The 25,816-nt window shown below is 30.9% G+C and overlaps 1 protein-coding gene across 2 annotated transcripts in view; it reads left to right on the plus strand.

Moving 5' to 3' along the window:
- LOC126740249 (ly6/PLAUR domain-containing protein 6B-like) overlaps nucleotides 1-25,816 on the plus strand; it is a 396,612-nt gene that overhangs the window by 269,876 nt on the left and 100,920 nt on the right. For both annotated transcript variants that reach the window (XM_050446187.1, XM_050446188.1), the window contains exon 3: nucleotides 1,273-1,345. The gene's annotated coding sequence lies outside the window, so the exon portion shown is untranslated. The remainder of the gene's footprint in view (nucleotides 1-1,272; nucleotides 1,346-25,816) is intronic.

Below are 25,816 nucleotides of genomic sequence, written 5' to 3' on the forward strand. Positions count from 1 at the left end.
CGTAGACAGGCAGGACGAAGTGACTGGTGCAGGCTTCTGTGGGGAGGTTCCACATATCAGCAGAGCCAGTACTATGGAAGCACCTCAGTATGCTAAGGCTTATTTTTTGAAACTGAATACTTCAAAATCGTGTGTCTTTTAGTAGAGATAACTTAAAACATGTTTTTTGAAACTTTGAGTTTGAGGTGGAAGTGCGAAATTCTTGTGTGCTGTTTTCCTTTAATATTTGCTTCAGAAGTCATATTTCGTCATCACTTAATATTAACTTTATTTAATATTAACTTTATTTTTTCAATTATAAATAGACACATCTAACACATACTATTTTATATGCAGAACCTTAAAGGTGGGACAGCCTACATATTAAAGAAAACTTCTTAATGTGCATAAACACGTCAACATTTCAAACGTAATTTTTTGTTGGTTTATTGTAGTTCAATTATTGAACAATTAGCCTTATTTTGCTAATTAACATTCTCTTTACAAAAATATATTAAAACATATGCTTATGCTATCATAGTATAATGAATATTTATTCAATTGCACGTGAAGAAGGATTTTTGAGATTTTCTGTTCTTTTCATTGAGGTAGTGTCATATTCACACTCATTATGGTTGTACTGAGTCAGGCTTACACTAACATTCTCATTATGCTTTTAATATTGAATGAATATGTGATATACTTATGAAATAAACAAATTTACACGAAACGAAAGGGTCTAGGGGTGCGACCTGTTTGTGACTCTTTTGGTATATTTTGTATAAACATATTTAACAAATGAAATAGAAAACTTTTTTTCTTAACAACTCAACATGTAATATATGTAGTTAAAAATAATAAAAAATTACTCTATATCAAGCTACTTTTATTCAAACTAATAATTACAACTACTTTGACATCTATCAGCTTAAAAATAATAGAATATTTAGCAGGTATATTTCCTTATCCGATAAATTTATATTATAAACAAATCCTCTGAATGTCGAATATACCCAAAAAAAACTGCAATTTGTCGTTTTGCAAAAAGCCAAAATTTTCAGAATTGTTTTGGTAAATATTTTTATTACTTCTTGTAAGTTTTCTTAATATATCTCAAAAAAAAGTATCCCAACGTGACAACATTCATTTATAATTTTACCAATATCTATCAGAGATTTATTGCTATATTCCGAAAAATGGAAAAATATTTTTACTGACCTTTATATAAATAAAATATGCTTTAAAATAAAATGCGTTTTTTAAAAAAGTTTTACAAGTTCATTATTATTTCAGGTTTCTGACGTAACACTTCATTAAGGCCCTGGCAAAATTTGATAATGTTGTTTGGGAATGCCGAAATAGGCTGGTAAGTAAACTCATTTATAATGCTACGTCTTTGGGTAAGTTTGCGCTTTGAAGTTATGACAGTTATTACGAAAAATAATTTTAAAGTTTCCTTCAGATGAAATACAATCCACAAATATAAAATAATAAAACTTGTTACTCGAAATTTGTTTTTTTTTTAATATAAAATATAATAAATATTTTGATCCGAAAATTGAGCCAGTGAATATATAAAACTGGTTGACGATATCGGGGTATAATGTATCAATATTTAATAGGGAACAACTCCGATGCAAATTTAAACCGGATAGCTTCGAAAATGTGATTTTGTGATCGGGTTGCGTTCTAAAAATTAAATTTGTCGCACCGCGTTCGATTTCCACGTAGGTATTTAAAAAGTCTTGCAAAAATACATCGCTGAAATTACTTTTTAATGGATTTTACGTGTGTTCAATTTACATTTTGAAATTGCAAAATCCGCATAGTGAGAAATATTATAAACGAATTTGAACTTTTATCTGCGCAAACAAATTAAAATTATTTCTTTATTTTATATCACATAACAATTTATTTACTTTAGTTTGGTTTTACCTGCCTTAAGTGTCGTCTCACTTTGTAAGTAAAATAAGGGAGATGAATTTGAAATAATATTTAATGAAAAAAAAAGGTATTTTTTTAATGATTTTATTAAAGTTAAACGAAATGCTTCTGAACTGAATAACTGAAGTTTGGACGTGTGTTTAGTTTGGTTTTTATACAAGACCATATTATTGGGTAGAATAAATATAAATACTAATATCAGTTAGCATACGAGATAATGTTGATAATAAATAGAAAATTTGACATAAATTAGTCTCATTTTAGTAAATGAGACTAAATTAGATAGGTCAGTTAGTTGTTTTGTGACTTATAATAGTAGTGTTTGGAAATTGTTGAGCTTCTTAAATTTATAAGTTACGACTCAATTGCAGAAAGAATACAAATTATTGAGCTTTTTTTTAAGATGTGGAAATCGGTTTGCAAAGCTATTTAACTACTTAAGTATAAGTTAATTGCTCATTATTATATGAGCTTGACTAGTATATCAACCAATATTCAAATAATATAATTCGTATAAGATTCAGTTAGTGCAAGAGCTAAATGAAGATTACTGTCATCGTTGCTTGTAATTTTGCAAAATTATGACTGAAACATGACATAGGAGATTTTTTTATAAAAAAATACACAATATGGCCCAGCAAGCAATTAATGTTATATAATTTCCTATAAGCGTCGTTTCCTCTTGAGTGGTTTAGGGAATCGTCACGATTGTATTTCTGGGCTCTTTGAAAATTTCATTATATGTTTTTTTTTCTTCCTGAAAATTTAACAGGCGATATGTAATTGGATTTACTTTAAAATGCCAGCGACATATATTTATCTAATATTATAGAAAACTACCCTGCATAGAATGAACTAAATTTCAAATAGCGTTTAGCTCCTCCGCTTTATTCTCCAAATGTGTGCAATCAATTAAATCTCACGTTTCCAGGACGCTGGATTAAATGAAGGGATGGAACTGAGTAGCCCTCTTGATCGCCAGACTTCAGTCTTCTGCATTTTATTTGTGAGGGAACACAAAAAATAAAATGTAATAACTTTCTTGTAGATTCTTATCTTTTTCTTAAATTTATGATATACAGTGAGATCTTCAGCTATAATACAAGACAATAAAACGTGCTCATTGCTGCTTACCACAGTTTAAAAAGGTGTCAAACCGGCCTAGGTTATAGTTGCTATTAACGATAATATGTCAGAGCCTCTGAGCGGCACCTTGGACAAATAAAGCACAACATTGATTATTGGTCGAAGCACCGATACGTTGTTTTTTTCAATTAGGTTTTGTATAAAGAGATTAATTTAAAATATTGTGAATGTTGTACTATTAAGTAGATTGGTTACTGTTTTAGGTATTAAAAGCATGGTTTGTAAATTTAAGAAAAAAATCGACAGAAGTGATTGAAGTTGAAACTGGTTCATCACTGGTTAAAACAACACGTTCCCGTTCTCGTTCGGTGTGCACATGTAATGATGAATAAATTGAGTTTAAGATATAAGTCAAAAGACATGCTACTATTGCTATTGTCCTAGTTTCAAAATGAATTAAAAGAATAAATAACTTCATTGCAGACATTAATTTCTTTTTGACGTATGCATTAAAGTTGGTGCCACTATCAAAGTATACTCCTATATACGCTCGCTTTTCCAAGGAATTACAGCATCCGACACTCTCAGCTGCGCTATGTCGCGGTTCCTGTTTTTGGTGATTAGAATGGCTTTGATTTTTTTTAATCGATTTTTAGTTCGCGTGTAATAGCTCGATCTTACTCTGTTATCATATGCTAAGTAAGATAAGTAAATTGAGTTTAAGGTTTATGGATGGATACTTATAATTATTAGCATAGATTCAAATTAGTGTAATTGTTATCATCAATAAGGATGATGAATGAGGATATGTTATATATAATCATGTGGGATTACATTTTATTTCAATAAGTTATGTTTATTTTTGTATTTAACGCCCTGATAATAACTTGTCACATAAAGCATTTAATAAGAAAAAGATACCGCGCGAAAACACTTTCACAGAAACGCCGTCGTCAAAGGCAGCGAGACATGCAAGCATGTTTTTTTCTAGCGAAGCAGTCTTTTTCCAAAAACTGTAATTCAGGTGGTTGTAAGAATACCGCGCCAAGTCAATCGACGAAGGCGGGGAGCGTGGTAGGGTAAAGATCTTTAGGTTAACAAGATTGCATCATTTCAGTGAGTTGGGTTTTTTCCGAGCTTTAAGAGCGGTATTTTAATTGATTGACGAAAAGACGTGAAAAAGCATTTTTCCGGGTTAAGACGAAAGATATTAGTCAAGAGAAGCTTAACTAATTACCGGTATTGCTTTAATGATCATTTAATGCCAATTATCCAGACGGGGTCTTGGTGTTATTATTTAAGACGACAAGACGAATTGTTGAAAAGTCGCTGTTCCTGGACTGTAAAAGTTGTGTACCTAAAGTTATAATTTTATAAGCTAGTATCGTTAGCTTATACCGCCGTTGTGACTGTATTCTGTGTAAATCGTTTTTCCTGTGCGTATCTATCCGGATTTTCGAAACTTATCATTATACTTCTTTTTAAAATGAACCCCAGTAGTTTCATTCAAATACCCTAGACAACAAGAAATTCCTACAATCATGTAAAAGTGTTTGATAAAGCTCCTTTAGTAAGAATACAAAATTATCTAAATAAAGATTAAGTTCTTTTTCAAAATCAAGTTGGTTTTACACCCTCACCCTCAACTATGGATGTTGGTTATAGACTTACTTCTTCAATCAATAATTTTCTTAATAATTAACAAAAATGTATGGCTGTGTTTCTTGATCTGGAAAAGGCAATTGACACTGTGCCTCATAAAAAATGACTCGATAAACTTCATGCATATGCAATAAGAGGCTCCATGTCAAAAGTCTTTTCTAGATAAGAGACAATATGTAAGAGTTGAGTACGACATCATAAAAAAAATGGAAATATCTTGAAGAACCATCTTGGCTTCCTTAATTTTTTAGTTTACAATAATGACTTATCTTCGCTAAAACTAAATGGGCAATTAATTTTTAATGCAATTGACACGAAAATATTTTTTAAGGATATTCATGGAAAGGACAATAGCGAAAATAGGACAATTTAGTAAAAAAACTGACTAGACTATAACCTTCTTTCTATAAATATTGCAAAAAAAAAACATTATTAGTTTCTCTATAAATAAAAGAGATCAGCCAGAATATTCTAAAAATAGCCTCAAAAATTACTATAAAATTGAATAAATTGAAAAATTTGGGGGCTATTATTGACCATATATCGAATGACCATCTAGCGTTTGGAATTTGAACCAGCTGTTATTTCAACTATGGCCAGTTAAATATCAAAATGTTTACGTTAAAAATATTGTCAAATGTTGTACTTTTATAAGCAAAAATGAAAAATATTGAAAACTTTTTTCCATAGTGGAGAGTTTTCAACACAAAGAAAGTAAGAAAAAGAAAGATGTATAAATAGTCATACTACATCTACAAAATGTCAATATCAGGCAGCAGCTTCGAATCCAAAGTGATGAATTGAGGAAAAATGATTTAGGTAGAGTCGAATAAGGCAAATTGTTAAAAATGTTGAGCCGATGATTACGTGTAATCCATGTAGCCCAGTTGTTATAAAGAAAGTTGAGCCATAAACTCTATCTAAAATAGTAAATGGGGCTTCTATATATTCAAATCCTTGAAGGATTGTAAAATAAAATCCTAAAATAACAGTAATAGCAAGACTTGTGATAGCTTGATTATAGTTATTTTCTATCATTGAGTGGTGGGATCAAGAAATAGTGATTCCTGAGGAAAGGAGAATTATTGTATTAAGAAGGGGGATTTCCAATGGATTAAAGGTAATAATTTGTTTTGGTGGTCAGTTTAGTCCTAATTCAATTTTAGGTGAAAGTCTAGCATGAAAAAATGCTCAAAAGAAAGCAAAGAAGAAAAATACTTTTGAGGTAATAAATAAGATTATCCCTTATCGTAGGCCTAAAGTTACCTTTAAAGTATGAAGGCCTTGAAACGTTCCTTGTCATACGTAAGAAATGAAAAAAAAATTACAGAAGTGATTGACTTTCGAGGTCAGTTGAAATTCGTTTATTAGTAGTTAAAACAACACGTTTCCACTCTCGTTCGGTGTGCACAGCCGAAAACGTTGCTGCTGTTGTTAAGAATGTGCGTAAACGTCCATATAGCAAAACTTGTCATCGTTCTCAGATATTTAATATTTTTCGCACTTTGCTAAGGCAAATTTTGCATAAAGACCCCGATGTGCAGGCTTATAAGATTCAATAGTTGCAAGAACTGAGGCCTCGTAACCATCCGGCACGTTTTCGGTTTGCTAAATGGGCTCATAATCGTTTGGCCGAACATTTTTACCAAAAAATTATCTATTTAGACGAAGTTTATTTTCACCTCGGGAGCTATTTCAACAAGCAGCATTGTTGGATTTGGGACTGGGAAAATCCACGTCTAATTTTTCTTCAAAACTGGCCAAGAAGCCGCCGTTACTGTCCATGAACAGAGTTACCGAGCTATGCTAAAGGAGTTTTTGCTTCCAAAAATTAAAAAAGGTTGGTTTGGACGATATTTGGTATCAACAGGATGTCATAACTTGCAACACAGCCAAGGTAACAGTTGAAATTTTGGGCCCCGTTTTTGAAAGTCGAATAAGTCGCAATTCCGAAGTCGTTTGGCCTGATCGGAGCTGCGATTAAAGCTTGTTAGACTATTTTTTTGTGGGGAACCATTAAGGATAAATATTACGCCAACTATCCAAAGAAAATTGAATACTTGAAAGGCAAATTTGACATTGCTATTGATAAGATTCAACCCAAAGCAGTAGAAAAAGTACTGGAAATTGGGTTGATTAAATGGGTGATTGATTGAAAGGACTGACTTGGTGCTCGTTTGGTGAACTCCTACAGACTATGAAATTGTTATACAACATTTCTATGTCCTAAATATATTTTTTTTATTTCATTAGTACAGTACCCTTAGCATAAATACTACTTTTTTCAAATGATATTGTTGAGATCTTACATGCGAAATAAATTTTTATACATAGGCATTAAAAACACAAAATTGTTTCTTTACACTTAAATATAAAAAATAGTTATATTATGTTAATATAATATAATATACTTATATCATATACTTTTTGAATTTATCCTGTGTTGTCGATTTGTATGTAACAATAGGTATAGCACATTAATATTTATAGTAATTTGTTTACATTTAAAAATACATATAAATGATTCTTAAAAATAAATTAGGAGGCTTAGCCTTATTTGCCTCTTTTAACGAGCCGCCACTGACTATTCGATGCATATTCTTAATAGCACGCACACAATACGTCTTTGTGAGTTGAGATTTTGTTGTACTTCTCTGCATTCAGTATTAGATCACTTATATCTCTTTTCTAATAAAAAGCAATGTTTTGCCTTTTCACTATGGGAATAACTAAAATAATTATAATGGATCTTGTCAGTCATCTTGTTAGTGTAGATTATATAATGTCTATGTATATTCTATACAGAATGTTTGTGTTGATCTATATTAAATATTATATGAATATAGATATACCTGACTTGTCTAGAGAATAATTACGTAATGGCTGTCGCTCGTAAACTATACCTAAGGTAGAAAATACAACTTCTCTATAAAGTCAGAGATTATTTGTTTGGGTGTTTAGTCAATGTCAATTATCCAGCAAGATTTAACTCGTTTGGAGACTAATTATGATCTTATGGTAAATATGTGGTTCTAATATACTACTTTGCGTGTAAGCGCTTGTATTAATAATTAATTCTTTAGTGTTCATACAATCCACTAGTGACGGCGTTCCTTAAATACAGAATGGCTGGAACTATTTATAGCATGATCATTTTCATTTTCCACCATTTTTGCGTCACTAACCTTTTAAATTACTGCTTAGATAAAAACTTTATCGCATCTAAGCCAAAAAGTCAATAAAAGTACAAAACAATTTCTTTATTGGTTGCGATTTGTTGACACCTAAAAGTTCAGTTGTTATGCCAGTTGAACTTATGATACCCTGTATTTGAGATATGTCCAAAATATTTTAAGAAATCCAGAAATTGAACAATAAAAAAATATTGTAATTATAAAATTATTAGAAAAAATACTAATCGACAATGTCCAAACATTTTTTAGCACGTCCCTTTTTATCTTTTATCAAAATTATTGCATTTGGCTCTGCGTTCAGTATTTCGCTGGCCATATATATTTTTATATTAACAATATTTGTTAATTTTTTTGGTTTAATGTCACTGATCTGATAAAATATAAAAATAATAATCGAAATATATATTGTTAGCTTCAAGCCGAGAAAAAAATCTTTATTGCATCTTGTCAAGCAGTGTCCAAATAATTATGTCTTTAATTTTTATTTCGTTATTAATTCCAGATTGTTAATTTCTTAAAATCATTGTAAATAATAAATAATTTAATCCTTCTATAACCAGTTTTCCGTAGGATACAGTGCCTTAGGTCGGGTTATAATTTATATATGCAACACTCGCATCATTTATTAATTGAGGTAGTTTTAGAAGCCAAATAAAATAAATTTTGATCTAAGGTTAAATATTTCATAAAATATAAATGAAATGACTGCTAATTAAAGTTTATGGCAAAACCTAAACCTTAAACACACCTTTAAAGCTAATTAACATATTTCAAATAGCAATCTCTATTTATACAAACCACTACAAAACATCGCAATTTCCAATAATAACAACATAAATTGAAAACAAATTAAATGCATTCGCGTCATCATGGCGAATATTGCCAATTTCGATACAATGATATTTGTAGCCTCTTCGTAAATGTTTAATCGACAGATAAAGTACGTAGCGAAATTCCACTAAAATCGTTTTATTTACGAGTCGCCATATAAGGGCGGCTTTAAGGTATTTGGATTGGTATGAAAAACCAGGGATGCTTTTTATTGCACTGAAGCTACTATATATATGATTCATTTCGATGGATATATAGGGGTTTATTCGTAGCCAATAAACTTTTACTTGAACCATTTTAACTTTATTACCATGCATTTATGACTAGATGAAATAATAAATAACGAAGTATTGCTAAATGGGACAATATAATATCGCGAAGTATTTAAAATCAATTTCGATTTTTCTGGGGCATTGCACATTAGAAAAATGAACTGTTATATCCTAGACACCAAGAAACGTTTCATTTAAGTTTGGACATTCATTGCGCACTCTATGCAATTTTGGGTTCAAATATATATGGCCCTGGTTGATAAATGTTCGTGCGGCTTTAATACTGAAATAGCACTCGTTAGAATAATGGCACATCTTGGAACTACAATTACGGAAATATTTTATTATTTTGAACGTCGGTAAATTGAAAATATTAATCTTGGAAGGTTTTTCATTTTCCACTATTCCCAGGCTATTGAGTTTAAAATTTTAAATTTAAGAATTCACTTTATCTACAGTATATCTACTATATAAGTTAAGGTTTTTATATTTAGTTTATGAGAAACTATAACAAAGGCATGGATTAAATTATCAAAAAGTTCAAATCTCGTGAATTTTACTCAGAAAAATTAGCAATCCAAAAATAAACTTAAAAAAAATAGTTTTTGATGTATTTCTCTAAAAGTTCCGAACCTTGGTAACGTTTATATGGTTTACTTTTAGTGAAAGAGCCCAGGTTCAAATGCGCCTAGTAATACACTAACATAAATTTATATTTTTTTATAGGGTTATTTTGGTAAGAAAGGAAATGAAAGCATAATACTCAAGGCATAGTATATGGCTCTATTTTCATTTTCAAATGTTATAACACTTTTCTATATTTTTTATATCTAACTTTTTCTTTTAGGCAAGTGTATAAAGCAAATTTAGCCACTGTAAGGGATCACGGATTTCCTTGTATGAAACTCCTTTAGGCCACTAACGTTAGAACCATCGGTCAGCTAGTAAGTTCTGATTTTGCGAGTCTTCCAAACTCAAGGTGTGGCTTTAATATATTAATGACACATTTATGATTTAGGATAAAAGCGATATACAGCTAGCAAATTGGCTGGAGCCCATTAATAACATTAGGTCAAGCATCAAATTTACGATGGAGTTGGAAACTGAGTTAGCACTTTCCTTCTTAAATATTCTTGTAAAGAATAATAATATACAGCAATAATACACTACAACTCCAATTAGGGTTTTATTGCTAAACCAAAATGATTGAAGTTGTAGTGTAGGTATATAAAGTTTTAGCCACTCTGTAATTATTAAATAAGTATTATGACATTTTTTTTCATTTTAACAACGTTGATTTTAAATAATTTACCTTTTCTTTATCTTATAACTCTGGTAGGTATTATTAAATAGTTTATTTTTTTAAGGTATTTCTTGGTGATTTCAAAATTTTATTTTCTCCAATAGCCTGTAGAACCTGTAAAGAGCTCAATTAAATAAATCCTGTAATTTATATACATTCTGTCTCAAGATAGTACTATCTATAACAATTCTGATGTAACCAATGTACTAAAGAACCGGAGGAGTTTTAGCTATGCTAAGGCGGTTTACGTTGAGGCTGACCTCACTCCTAGTCAGAGGAGTGATCTGCAAAAGGTCAAGGACGTACTTGAGCATCGGCGATCCAATAGAGAAACAAATCTGTACATCAAGTTTGACAATGGCAGGCCTGTCATCGCCACAAAAAACTAAATTCTTCCAGCAATTCACACCACCTACGTCTTTGTTATCAAAATGTACGTGGCCTCCGCACCAAGACTGATAAGCTTTATACAGGGATCTCCGTGTGCGACTTTGACATCATTGCCTTCACCGAAACGTGGCTTCAACCAGATATTATCGACTCTGAATTGTGTCCAGAAACATTTACAGTGCTCAGATCTGACAGACAGCTGGATAGAGTGGCCGCTACTCGTGGTGGTGGCTGCTTGGTCGCAGCTTCTCACAACATCCACCTAGAGAGGGTTAACTTGGAAGACATCCTTAACTCCACACCACTTTAAGATATTTTAGGTTGTAAGCTCACTTATGGCTATTTTGTATTTTATTTATTTGTAATCTATGTCACTCCTTGCACAATCGCGAGAGACTTTGAGACCTTGTGTGAAACAATTATGTCACTGGATCTGGTCCACACAAAACGCGTTATGATTGTTGGAGATTTTAATGTTCCGTCTTATCAGACAACCGAAGCTAGCAGTGTCAAGTGCAAGCTTTTGACCAACCTATCCGAGATTCTTGGTCTTAAGCAGTTTAACAATATTCCAAATGTTAATAATAGGCTTCTTGACTTGGTTTTTTCAAATTTCGACGTCAGTGTCATCCAAAGTATATCACCGCTTATTGACGAAGATTTGCATCATCCTGCTTTGATAATTTCTATTAAATCGGCTTCCTCTCATAAATATAATCCTTCTATAAGTTCAAATAATCTACAGCAGTTTAACTTCAGAAAAGCAGACTTTCCACTCATGTATAATTTGTTGGTTGATGCAGACTGGTTGTCCGTCTTGCAGTCTTCTGACGAGTCTTCTGACAGCGCTTGCAAGGAACTTTACAAAAGACTTGATTCAGCTTTTGCTGCTTCAGCACCTTTAAAACAACGAAGACGACGGCGATTTCCAGTATGGGTTTCAAAACAAATTATTTCTAATATCTTTAAGAAGGAAAAAGCATATCGTGATTATAGATCCTCTCCAACTGAATTTAATCTTTCCAGATACAACAGGCTTCGTCAGACAGTAAAGTCTCAAGCCCGTGAGGCCTATTACTCATTTGTGACCCAAGCCGAGGAGAACATTGTCACTGATCCCTCATTGTTTTGGTCTTTTGTTAGAGCTAAGAAAGGTCACTCCTCACTTCCGTCTATCATATGCGATGCCAATGGTAATTCTTTTCAAGAAACAGAAAATATTGTGCCAGCTTTTGCCAAACTTTTTCAGAATGCCTATACAGATCCAATCAACCTCGCAGAAACCTATCCTCCTTCTAATTCCTCAGACCTCATTGACATTCTTCCATCAATTACCACTGAGGAAATTATTGCTGCTAGTCGGAGACTAAAAAACAAGTTGACAGCCGGTCCAAATGGTGTTCCAAGTTTTGTGGCCAAAGACTGCATGTTTGTCCTTTGTCAGCCTTTATGTCATATTTTTAACCTTATTTTGAAAACTGGCAAATTTTCAGGCGTCTGGAATATGCTAAAGTAGTACCAATTCACAAAAAAGATGAAATAAACAGAATCGACAGCTACCGACCCATCTCCATAATTTGCAATTTTTCCAAAAGTTTTGAAACTATTGTTTATAACAGAATTCTTCCCCGAGTTCAATCACTACTCTCTATAGATCAGCACGATTTTATTCCTAAAAGGTCGTGCATCACTAACCTCTGTAATGTGACTCATTTTATTTCTTCAGCCCTCGATAGAAAAAGTCAGGTTGATGTGGTATATACTGATTTCAGTAAGGCTTTCGATCAGATAAATCATAGCATTCTGCTGGAAAAATTAAAGAAGCAATTCAACTTCTCAAAAAGGCTAATTTCGTTGCTTTCGTCATACCTTATTGACCGTCTACATTTTGTTGAGGTGGAAGGTTGCAGATCTAATACCTTTGTTTCAACTTCTGGAGTCCCACAGGGATCCAATCACGGCCCACTTCTTTTTATCTTTTATATTAATGATCTTATAGAATTGATTTCCTGCCTTAGACTAGCTTATGCTGATGATCTAAAAATATTCTGGTGTATCAATAGTATCTTGGACTGCTTGTTCTTACAGAGTAACTTGGACCTAATTAGGGGGTGGTGCAGTCGAAATCAGTTATGTCTTAACATCTCGAAATGCTGTGTGATCTCCTTTCACCGAACCAAGGATCCTGTTTTGTTTAATTACAATATAGACAATCAAATCCTCTGTAGAAGTACTTCTATTAAAGATCTAGGGGTTGTATTCGACGATAGGCTCACATTTGTGCCACATATTGAACAGACAGTGACCTCCTCGTTGAAACTTCTGGGTTTTGTCATTCGAAATAGCCGACTCTTTAACAACTCAAACTCAATAAAACTATTGTACTTTTCCTTTGTTAGATCAAGACTGGAATACGGTTCCTTGGTGTGGTGTCCTTTCTATGAATGCCATGTTGGCTACATCGAGAGTGTTCAGAGAAGTGTTTTAAAGTTTCTTATGTTTCGTGAGGATGGAATATATCCTGTTAGGAGACATGATCATTATCTGATGTTAGGTAAATTTAATCTGCAATCTCTGGCCATGAGGAGAACAATTCATTTTGTAACATTCTTTTGGAAGTTGGTCAATATTCAAATAAATTCTCCTCCTCTCTTGAACGATATTCTATTTCATATACCACGATTTGCTTCTAGAGCAAATATCACTTTTGCTTTAGATCGCGCCAGAACTAACATTAGGTTTCAGGATCCCGTATATCAAATGTACAGAATTTTTAATTCAGTATCATCAACCTGTCACATATTTGTATGCTCCATAAAGGATCTAGTTTTGTCTCTGACAAACCAACAGTTACCATAATTCCTTTTCTCTTCGTTTTTTCCCTTGTCCCCTGAATCCCTTTCTTTGTTCATTCTAATGTTAATTTACATCTCCTTTAATTTTGATATATACATGATGTTACTATAGTAATTTAAGTTTTCCTTATTTTTCTTTCTTTTTGTTATTTAATTTATAGTAATTTAATACTTGTTTACACTTTCAAAACATTAATTGTAGATTTTCCTATAACTGGGCTTTGCCTGTTGGAAATAAACTGCTAAATAAATAAGTAAATAAATAAATATACGAAAAAATTCTTATATGAAAATTACCACATTTAGACTCAGTTAAATACGTTATGTTTTATGATGTAATGTTAAGTAGCTTAACCGTCTTTTTGTAAATAAAAGGATATCTAATGTGAGATAATCCCAAAATGTTTCCTTAAGTCACAAAAAGAATATAAACTTCTCAAGATAGATCCTCCCTTTAATAGAAAAAATCCAGTTTTCCTGTTACACAAATCCATGAAATATGAAATACTCAAGCCATAAAACGAAGGAAAAATTGATTTATTTATATATGCATGAATACAAATACAATAAATAATTCAAACCTTTTTTATTTTCAGTTGTTTTTGGTGCTCGATTATTTAGTAATGATATTTATTTTATAAACCAAGGTAAATAAAATCGAAATATAAAAAAATATATTTTTAAATTTATATAAAAATAATATACTATATTTTAAAACTATAGTTGTATACTTAAAATAGTAAAATCCGATAGATTTGAGTAAAATAGACCGGAATTTTTATTGTGACTTTTGTAATAACCTTTTCCTTTTATAAAATTAATCTCTTTTTAATTATTTTCTTTATTTCTATAAAAAAATATAGAATTTGTACTGAATGTCTTTTGAAAAAATGCTTTGTGCTCGCTACAGCCAAAATTATCCTTTGCAGCTGTTACGTATATTGTAGACTGTTCCGTAATATAAATACAATAATTTAACCACTCTGAATCTTATCCGTATATAATAATAACATTATAAATAATTATAAACATTATATACATAAGTTATTGTTTCATGTTACATAAGTTATTTTAATAACCTTATAAAAAATTACTGTCAAAACCTTTATAAAAGGCATAACTTAAATGAATATGGCATGCCATTCGTTATAATATATGTAAATATCAATTTTGAGAATTATATACAGGGTGTCCCGGTTCATGTGGGAAATCTCTCGGATCCAGGTGGAACATCGAAAAATAATACCGAACATTCCTATAAAAAAAATTCCTACAGGCCTTCTTTACGAAGATACAGCCTCCTAAAGGACGCTGCTGGAAATTGATTTTTCATAAATTACTTTTAAACTACCCGGTAGAATTTAATAAAAATTTTAGGTGATAAACACTATTAGGGACCTCTAAAAATGACATCCTTAAAATACATTTACCTTGCTTACTTTACCAGGGGCGGACTAGGTTGTACACTTTAATGCGTATATTTTTAACACCCTGTTAGTCTAAAAAAAATAAATTTGGATACCTTCAACCCTAGGCTAAAAAAAAGGTACTCTTGTTCATTATCGATAAAATGAACCGTTTTGGAGAAAAAAATAATAAACGAGCCAATGTTTTTTTTGTTAATTTTTTTTAAATGAGATAAGTACGCCAGTTATTCAAAGACCAGAAAATTTCGATGAAAGTCATTTAATAAAAAAAAAATTTACAAAATATTTTTTATTTATTATACGTTTATTTCTTTTTTGTTATTCTTAAGATAAAAACCAAACATAAAAAAAACTAAAAAAATAATGTAAACCAATTGTATTGTACCTGACTTATTTATCGGAATTTTTGCATTTTTGAACGCATTATTGTTACAAATGTTGCTATAGTCCAAATTTAGCAAATACCTATCATTTAAACCTAATCTTTGTCAACATATTCATCCTTTATTTGATAATATTTTTTTAATTCTTGTATTTTTTGGTAACTTTTAATTTAAATTACATCAAAATATGGAGTTTACTATTATTGAGTATGCAGATATGCATCTTATGTATGGTCTGGCGTTTTGCAATGCATTGGAAGCAAAAAGATTGTACGAAGAAAGATTTCCCAATCACAATATTCTGGATCAGAAAACATTTCAACGTGTTGATCAACGTCTAAGGGAAACTGGTAGGTTTCTGTTTTCCATTTCCACGCAGCGAAATATCCCTAACTTTATCAGCACGATTCTTTTTACGGATGAAGCAGGGTTTACCAAAAATGGAATTAAAAACTTACATAACTCACATGTATGGGCTGATGAAAATCCCCGTGATACTATTATTTCTCATCATCAACATCAATTCCAATCAATAAATATTCCAATCAACTTCGTCTAGAAGTTGGAACAATGCCTCCTCGTCATCCCTTAGATGGTCCAAGTCAATAATTTCCTTACTTCTTCCTGTAACAAAACATTAATTGTATCCAACTTAATTAAGACCAAACCACGTTAACTCCCGTGGCTCACAATTTTGATATACATAACAAAACCATTCTTGGAATTAACAATTTTAAAGATATTTTCAATCTCTAAAAACAATACACTTAATTGAAGTTTATTATACCTATTTAATATCAAGCACTTCTTTTTTCCCCTAAATTCTATAAATAAATAATAACTTACCTGCACGAGCCATTGTTGAAAATAATCTTGAACTTTTCAGGTTATGACAAGAATGCACTCCCGGAAAAATAAACGATTTGCGCGTGCACACCTATAAAATGCACTATTCACAATCATGTCGCACGGTTCTCTACCCAGATTAAACATTTTTTAATCCTTATAACACTAGTAAATTAGGTCACAATTGTGACATCAGGTAGCGTAAGGGTTAAGGATCTAAAAGGATTTAATAGGATCAATTTTTTAAAAGAAATTGTTTAGAACATGGTTCTTATAAAAAAACTCTTATGCAAAGATATATGTATGTTTTTGTAGGTTGCTATTCTCTTTATTTGAACTACAAATCCAGACAACTTACTATTAGTCTCATCTATTTCTCTTTTGTAATGCATTCTTCTGATTAATTCGTATTTTGGTTTGGTTTGGATAAGATGATCATTGATGGAGATATCCATTTTAAGACAAAGGTTATGAGTAGTTAATAGAGTTTAGTAGAGTCAGTTAGGTAGTAGAAAAAAGGTAACGATTAGTAGTTATCCTCTTGAAGGGTTAATCCATTTGAGTTTATACTTTCATAACATATCATTGAAACTTAAACTATTGTAACTATAAAATATTGTCACCATATATTGCGGCCATCAAATATTTCGATTGAGTCTATTTTGTTAACTATTAATGAAATTATTCTATTGCGGTCATAAAATATCAACGATTTGATTTTCTCTTTAAGAATTATAATGGTTATCGTGATTCAAAACTTTGATTATAGCTATAGAGCTACGGCTCTAAAATATTATCTCAAATAACCTATGTACCCAATATTGCTTCTAGGCAATATTGCCAGTGTGGATGTTTTAGCACGATGACTTACGATTCTCTTATTTTGACGGCCATTGGAAGCGATAATTTACGCCTGATGAATTAGAAATTTTGACAACAAGGAAATATTTTAACATATTATAATTTATAGATATCATGGAAATTAGCAACGGAATCAGAAATAAAAATTAATTTAATATTTTAGTATTTTTTAAATATCTATGCATCGAGCTTAAAGCCGCAACAAAACTTTAATCAATTACTATGATTTTTTAAACTATTTGGCGGTGGCTTACACTCCTTTATAATTTGAAATAACGTGTGCCCTTGAGATTCACTATACTGATAATAAATAGTCTTTTTTATTTCAAAATCTACATAAAATGACTAATTTTAATAGACGGCGAGATCTAGCACAGCTACGTCATTTAATCACCAACCTAAAAATATTTTCATAAAATAATATGTCTTATCTTAAATAGTTGATAAAAAACTAATACAAGATGAATATAAGATTAGACAGAATTTAGGAATTAAAATGACGCTACAAAATAAAAAATTGAATAGCATTTCTAGAGCTATAATCGATATGATGGAAACATTGATGGACTTCACGAACGCTTTTAAAGAATAGTCCATTTAATTTCATCATTAAAGTTGGATAGATGGGTAACATTAGAGAGAGTATGAAAAATTTTATTCGCATTATAGCTAACTGATTTTGTAAACTTAGCTGTCTTGATTTTAGTAGTAGCAAGGCTTTTTAAAAATATATATGGAAATTGTTGATAATACAGTTTTGTAAGTAAAAGTAGAGAGATGCACTATATGTATTTCTTCTAGATTAAACCACTTGCATGCTTCAAACAAAGGCATTACATGGTCAAATTTCCTAACATTATTGCCAAATTTAAGATAAAAATTCTGAACTTTTAACAAACTCTATTTTTCCTTTTGGTTCATGATGTGTATGCCGATCCAGTACATTATAATAAAAAAAACTAGATAAAACTAATAAACAATAAATATTTATTATCGAAAATCTTCTTACGTGTATAATAGTTTTAATTTTCAATAAGCACTTTGACGATAATAAGACACATGATTTCAAAGTGCATTTAGTTGTCAATCCAAATGCCTAAATTTCTTTTATACTCACAAGGAGTTAAAACCATGTCTTAAATTTTAATTTTAAAATTTTACAGGGGGCTAATATCCAAACAAGAGTAGCTTAAATTTAGAATTACTAGAAATAGGTTTGTGAGCATTGGATGTGTCCGAAACGATTAAAAGAGACAAAAGTTATTATTTTAACTGTTTTTTTTTGGTGTAAGTTTGTAGGAGGAGAAAAACCACACACATTAATTATTTTGATCCTTTGAGTTTAACTCATGATCCTCTATTGAGTGCTTTATTCTAAGAAAGCTAATCCTATAGATTTTGGTCTATTAGATTATCAAATCAGTATGGTACAAACAGTTGAAACAAAGTCATATGTTGGTTTTTAATTTATTATTTTTTTATAAAAATATACTAATTGAAAAAGTCATTTTTTAATGAGAAAATTGTCTTATTGATTTTATTTTATTTAGATATCAAATATTTTAAGTGAATTTTTGAAAATAAAAGCTTAATTTTTACTATAGTCGCCGTTAGACTTAAGTGTGAACTTTTTTTTCCGGAAATCAAAAGTAACTGTTAGAAAGTACATAAACCTATTATTAAAATATCATATTAATAAAAAAATCATGACATTTAAATATCAAATTTAAAAGCCATAATTTTTTTGCAAGAAAGAAATGCTAAAGATCTTCAAAAATGCTAAATATCCTGCTAAGTACAAGATTTTATTTTAACTACATTTTGTCAAGATAATAAAAAATAAAGCAAATCTTTAATAAATGTTATTACAAATCACCATGCTGCAATGTTGCAAATTAGTATTCCTTAGAGCCAAAAAGACAAAAAAATATATAGTAATTATAATTAAAAGCCAAAAAATAATAAATGACAATCACAAGTGTAATATCTTGGGATATTCTACAAATTAATATGAATTTGGAAATAATTTAAATAAAATGACTACTGATCTGAGTAAGTTCATTTAATAATAATTGGTAAAAATTCCTACATACACAGGTGTGAGACAGGGCCAAAGCATCAAGAGTTTATAGAAAAACCTATTGGCATTTTAACAATTATTAAGGAGATTTCGCACAGCGATATTTATATATAAGAAAGTATATTCATACATTACACCCTTACCCACAAATAAATCCAAATTAATTAACTAAAGCACTAATCTATCAGGTGGTTGTAACTTACTGCGACGCCTTAACACCCTGTTACTATCTATTATATTTTCTAAATTTTCAACTGTATTTCGATCACTTACACCAGGTACTACTTTACTATTATTTTTCACATAACTATTTTCTAAATTTAATTCAGAGCGTGGAATAATCGAAATTTCATTTTGATTTTTATTTATTGAGAAATTATTTTTATGTTGATCTGTATGACGTTTCCATGTCATTCCACAATCTGTTTTTACTATGTAGGTTGTTCTACCAAGCACTTCAAAAATATTTCCTGGGCACCATGGAAATTTGCCTCTGCGAAAATCTTTTATCCATACTTTATCCCCTTTCCCAAACAACGTATCTTATAATATTCCTTATTATAACACGTTATTATAATATTCCCTTTGTTTACTTTCTTTTTCTTTAACTACATTTGATACCGAGGATAAAAGCAAATCAAATTTAGTTCTAAGAGAACGACCCATTAAAGTTTTAGCTGGTGTTTTTCCTGTCGTACAATGTGGTGTGTTACGGTAATAAAATAAAAAACGATTAATAATTAAATTAATACCCATAGTTGAATTCTCAAAACGAGCCTTTAATATTTCGTTTTCCATTATACCGACTGCATTTTCTGCTATGCCATTTGAAGATGGATGGTATGGATCTCCCGTTACATGTCCTATGCCGCTTTCCTTTAAAAAATGCATTTCATCGCATGTAAAAGTTTTTGCATTATCAGTACAAAATTCCACGGGAAGTCCGAATCGTGCAAAAAGATCGCGTAGAATTTTAATTGTTGTTGTAGCCATCAAATTGGGTACCTCGAAACATTCAATTCACTTTGATGTGGCATCCCTAACAACAAAAAAATTCCTATTTAGAAATGGACCAAAAAAATCCGCATGTAAGCGTGTCCAAGGATTACGTGGCCATTCCCAAACTTGCAAAGGAACTTTTTGCTGGGATTTGGAAAATACATTACAAGCCTGATACTTTTTTACTGTTAACTCAATTTGAGAATTTATTTGAGGCCACCAAACATAGGATCGAGCAAACGCTTTCATTTTAACCATTCCCATGTGAGTGGAATGTAATTCTTCTAAAATATTTTCTTAAAATTTTAATGGAATAATTAATCTAAATCCCCATAACAAACATCCTTGTTCGATACTAAGTTCGTCCCTCCTTTTAAAAAAAGATAAAAATCATTGTCAGGGCAGCTCTTTGGCCATCCATTAAAAAAAAAAAAAACATACCTTAGCTAAAATTCTGTCCTTAACAATTTCATTCTTAATTTGTACAAAATGCAAATGAATTTTTTGATTTTGTAAAAAGTTTAAATTTGAGACTTCAGCACTTATATTAAAAAATAAAAGTTTATCTTTATCTGGCCCTTTAATTTGATTTTCTAAAGGAACTCTAGAAAAAAAATCCGCTGTATTTTTTTTCTAAACAAACATACTGAATTTCAAAATTGAAAGCTGATAGGATATGAGCCCACCGTTGTAACCTATTAGCTGCAAAAACCGCAGTGCCCTTTTTTTCGCCAAAAATGGTTAATAACGGCTTATGATCTGTAACTAATATAAACCTTTGATTATATAAATACTGAAAAAAAATGTTTACGCCAAAAATAATTGCAGCCGCTTCTTTTTCAATTTGGGAATAAGAAATTTCTGCTTTATTTAGTAGTCGCAAAGCAAATGCTATTGGTTTTTCGACATTTTTATCAAAAATATGGCTTAATGTAGCGCCTAAAGCAAATTGAGTTGCATCTATAGTTAATTTAATTTTTCTCGATGGATCAAAATGAACTAGTATCCTAGATGAAATCAATAATTTTTTTGCTTCTTGAAAACTTTTTTTACAGGGATCCGTCCAATGCCATTTTGTATCCATCTTTAGAAGATTATACAAAGGTTTCATAATGCCCGATGCGTTTTTTAAAAATTTGCAATAAAAATGTATCATACCCAAAAAGGATTTTAATTCGGTTACATTTTTAGGTGATCGACATTCTGTTATTGCCGTTACTCTTTCTTTAGATGTAGGCAAACCTATTTTATCTATAGTATGAGCCAAGTAATGAACCGAATTTTGAAATAAGGAACATTTTTCTTTTTGACCTTTAACCCACATTCTTGGAGACGGCGAAAAACTTGTTCCAGGCGCTTCAAATGTTCTACATCATCTTTTCCTGTAACCAGAATATCATCAATAAAACACGCAACTTCCGGTATTGAAAAAATTTGTTTCATGATTTTTTGAAAGCTTGCGGGGGCGGTTTTTATGCTATATGATAATCTGGTATAAGAGAATAAATCTTTATGTGTCGAAATCGTTACAAGTTTTCTAGATGGTTGAGAAAGTTTTATTTGAGTTTCAGATAAATCTATCTTTGAAAATTTTTGACCACCCTGTAACTGTGTCTACAAATACTCAATACGAGGTAATGGAAATTGAATAGTTGTAAGATGATGGTTTAAAGTAATTTTAAAATTACCGCAAATGCATATATTTCCATTAGGTTTTAAGACAGGCACAATAGGAGTCGCCCAGTCTGAAAATTCAGTTTTTTCCAAAACTCCAATTTGAACTTGAACAAGTCGTTCAAGTTCATTTTCAATTTTTGGTTTTAATGCAAAAGGTACTGGTATAGCTTTACAAAATTTTGGTGTAACTGCTTCCCTAAGTTATAAATTCACTTTAAATTTATTAAATGTACCCAATTATGAGTCAAAAATATCTTTACATTTTTCTATTAAATTTGAAACTGGGTAGAAAAACCTGTTCCCCTAATTTCATTGCGTACATACTATTATTTTCTATATTATTTATAGAATAACTAATTTGATTATTTTGTTTACAAAATCCTAAATTTAACATAGATAAAGCATTTCTGCCAATTAGTGGAGGCACAGATGTAAATAGCTCCGTGCGGAGCTCCGTGCGGAGCTATTTACATCTGTGGTGGAGGTCCTCCATTTTTAATTAAGTACATAAGTTTTTAAGGAATAATTTCTTTTTTCATAAGTAATATTTAAAAGCAAAAAACCCAGAGGTTTAAATGTTATACCTACATAATCTGTAAGAGACATCATATTTATATAAATTGCAATGTTTAAAATGTTTTAAATATATTTTTTCTGAAATTGCAGAAGGCGCAAAACCTGAATCAATTTCAAAATTAAGTGGAATTTTTTCAGCATGGAGTTTAATATAAAATGGTTTAATGTTACCTGAATCCTGAATATTATTTACATCCAATTGCCTAATATTAAATATAGACTCCTCGTTATCGGAGTTTTCCGACCGCTCACTATTGTCCTGCATAAAATGATTGCGGTTTCGTTTACACTGGGGTGCTAAATATCCTTTTACACCACAATTATGGCACTTACAGTTTTTATACACGCACTGATTGGTCTTATGGTTTATACGGCCACACACCGAACACTTTCTTTTTTTCAGTAATTTTATGTCCACTTGGACCTGGATGCGAATGTTGTGCTGGTTTCCTTGAAATTTGAATTTGAAATTTCCTCTCATTTACTTTTTGAAAATAAACAGGTTCTTGTTTCACCTTTCCACTAAAATTTCCCCTCATGTCGTGCTCTAGGATTGCTGATTCCTTAGTTAATGCAAGTCTAACTGCACTATCAAATGTTAGCCTGGAAACACTTTCTTCGAAGAGTCGATCCATGATTTTATCATCATTTATTCCAACAATAAATATGTGAGATGCCGCAATTCATATATTCTGCATAAAAAAAGGTTTTTTATCAGAATTTTCTTAAAAAAAGCTTAAAAGATATTAATCCTTTTAATTCTTTTCAGTTTGATAGGAAGTTTATTATATAAGTTAATCGGTAAAATTATTGGGGGTTTGCAACTTTGGTTAGTTTATGTTTGGGTTAGTCCAACTTTGGATTAGCTCTTAGCTGAGACTGTGCCTCTAGGTACGTAATATCTGACAAGTTAGGTCTTATATGCATATTTAACTTAAAAATCGCATGGATTGCAAATCTGAAAACAGCATTCTGTAACAAAAATCATGAGGTAGAAATAAAACAGTTCTTATTATTTTCTTAAAGGCTCTGAAAACCTCATCTTTCCTAGACCAGTTGACCCTCTTATAAAAATAGAGGGTACATAAAACACTTGTTACTTAGATCGCAAGTTTTTAAATTGTTACTCTATAAATTTATTTTCATAAAATAATTAATTTTAAATAAATAAAAAAACTCGCAAACATCATTGTTACTTTTTCACGCTTTTCTTATAGAATATCTTAAAAATCATCTTCATTGATAGTACTAAATTTTACCTTATAAATTTTATAGTCCTTTGGGATTGATAAAAGAGAAGAATAGCTCAGTCAAATAACCCAACTGTTTGGCAATGTCTTCGCTATAAACCGCATAAAATTTTGGGGAGTGTAATGGCGTCCGGTGTGTTTTATAGAATAGCCATTCCGTTCCTTTTTATTTTTGACCTGAAAGCAAATCGTTTGAAAAAGAGAAAACAATATTGTAATATCCGTCAGGCGCTATATATTTCTGTTTTATGGTGCCAACTTAATAGTTTTCTTTTACGGGAAACAAAATATCTATTAATGCAGTTTGTGTAATATTAAAAAAAATTATAATGTATTAACTTTTTTTGTTGTAAATGTGTTCCTCAGCTACGAGTTTACGGATTTTGTCATTCGCGGTGACTATAAAATATAAATTTTGGAACAGTTCCAATTCTGATATTCGATCATGCAAATGTAATTTTTAGAAATGCTTGTCACGAACTGATAGACTTTGGTTCAAAAGACCCGTCTTGAAAATAAGAAATATTTAAACAAAAATTATTGTTTTTACCCGTTTTAACTTCAAAAGTTTAGTAGCATTTAAAAATGTATAATCAAAATGTACATAAACTTCAGAATAATAATTTATATTGAAACCACAAAGCACAAGAATGGAAATTAATTAAACTATTGCTTCCAAGGTATTTACAGCAAGATTCCAATTATACTTCACTAACGAAAATCCGAATAGCAGAGTTTGTGTTTGCCCTGAAGGATCTCAACTGAATGATAGGTTCCAATTTAAACGGGTATTTACCTGTAAGCTCTGATTCATCCATTTGATAATAATATGTATTGGGGTTATAAGATTGTATTGTAACAAACAGCTGTTCTCTAAATGGCCTTTGGGCAATTTGAATGAATATTGCAAATTCGTTAATTATAAGCAAATATAGCTTTTAATAATTGAGCAATAATATAGTATTTTGTATATTAATCATTCATGGTAGTAACAGTAGCACAAAACAAGCAGTAATCAGTTTTTACAAGAAAGAAAATTAACCCTCCGTTGGTAAGGTTGGTAATTGTCACAAGATTGGTAAGCTGGGGTATAGCATACCCCATTAAAAAAACAAACATGTTTCGAATATAAACTAAACATGTTTAAAATATTAGCAATAAATAATGTTTTTTTATTGGTCTAAAAGTAAATGTCGAACAAGACGCAACCAGGTATTAAAAATATATTATTATTTTCAAAATATTTACTTAAAAATTAATTTTCGATTAAGTATAAACTACAAATAACTAAAGAAAAATATAAACTAATACATTGCTTTATGTTTTATGTACTATCTATAGAGCTACAGTTGTCGCATGTTTGCGCTGCATGACTCAGGCAAACAAATTAATTACAGACCCTACAAGTGTAAAAAGATTTGCGATCTTTATTTCTTGGACATATATAACACCTTCTGGAAAATTTTTGCCTTTTTGTGTCTTCTCCAACTGTTGTTAGGACAATTTCCCCCTGTATATCGGAAATCTTACGTTGCACTGCTAGACTTCTTCGCGGCTTTTGCAGTCTACTCATTTGGAACGGTTTTACTAAACTCAAAGATAAATCTTTTAGAAAAAAGCCCCGTTTTAGATTTTCATTCGTATTGCAATCAAAAATTATAAAAGCGTTTACAGCAGCTGAGTTTATTAAGGAAAAGAATAAAAAGTTAGTGGCCACCTGCGGCTATTCCTTGATATACTATAAGTGGCAGACAATTGATCTACCGTATCTACTCCTCCTTTTGTCATGTTGTAAAACATTATTATTTCTGGTTTATTTTGGTCCCTAGAATCGGGATCAATTGTGTTGTCATGATGGAGAGTTGATAAAAGGAGAACATTTCTATTTTTTTTTGGAATATAAGAGACCAATGTTACGTCTGATTAAAATGCAAATTTGGAACTTCTTTCTTTTCGCCTTGTTGTGAGTAATTCGCCAGGAATTTTTCTTTTATTTTTTTTCAGCGTCTCTACTGAAATAAGTTTATATTCTTTTAGTAACTTTATTACAAAGTCATAACTTTTAAACCAATTATCAAACGTTATGTTTCGCTTTGTTCCCCTAATTGGTTCTACCAATCGCAGAACTATGTCAGCCGGTTTGTTGCTAAGGGCGTACGGACCTTCGGGCTGCTGGCCCACATATGCTTCTAAGTTTAGTA

The sequence above is a fragment of the Anthonomus grandis genome, chromosome 9 (assembly GCF_022605725.1).
Source record: "Anthonomus grandis grandis chromosome 9, icAntGran1.3, whole genome shotgun sequence".
Taxonomy (NCBI): domain Eukaryota; kingdom Metazoa; phylum Arthropoda; class Insecta; order Coleoptera; family Curculionidae; genus Anthonomus; species Anthonomus grandis.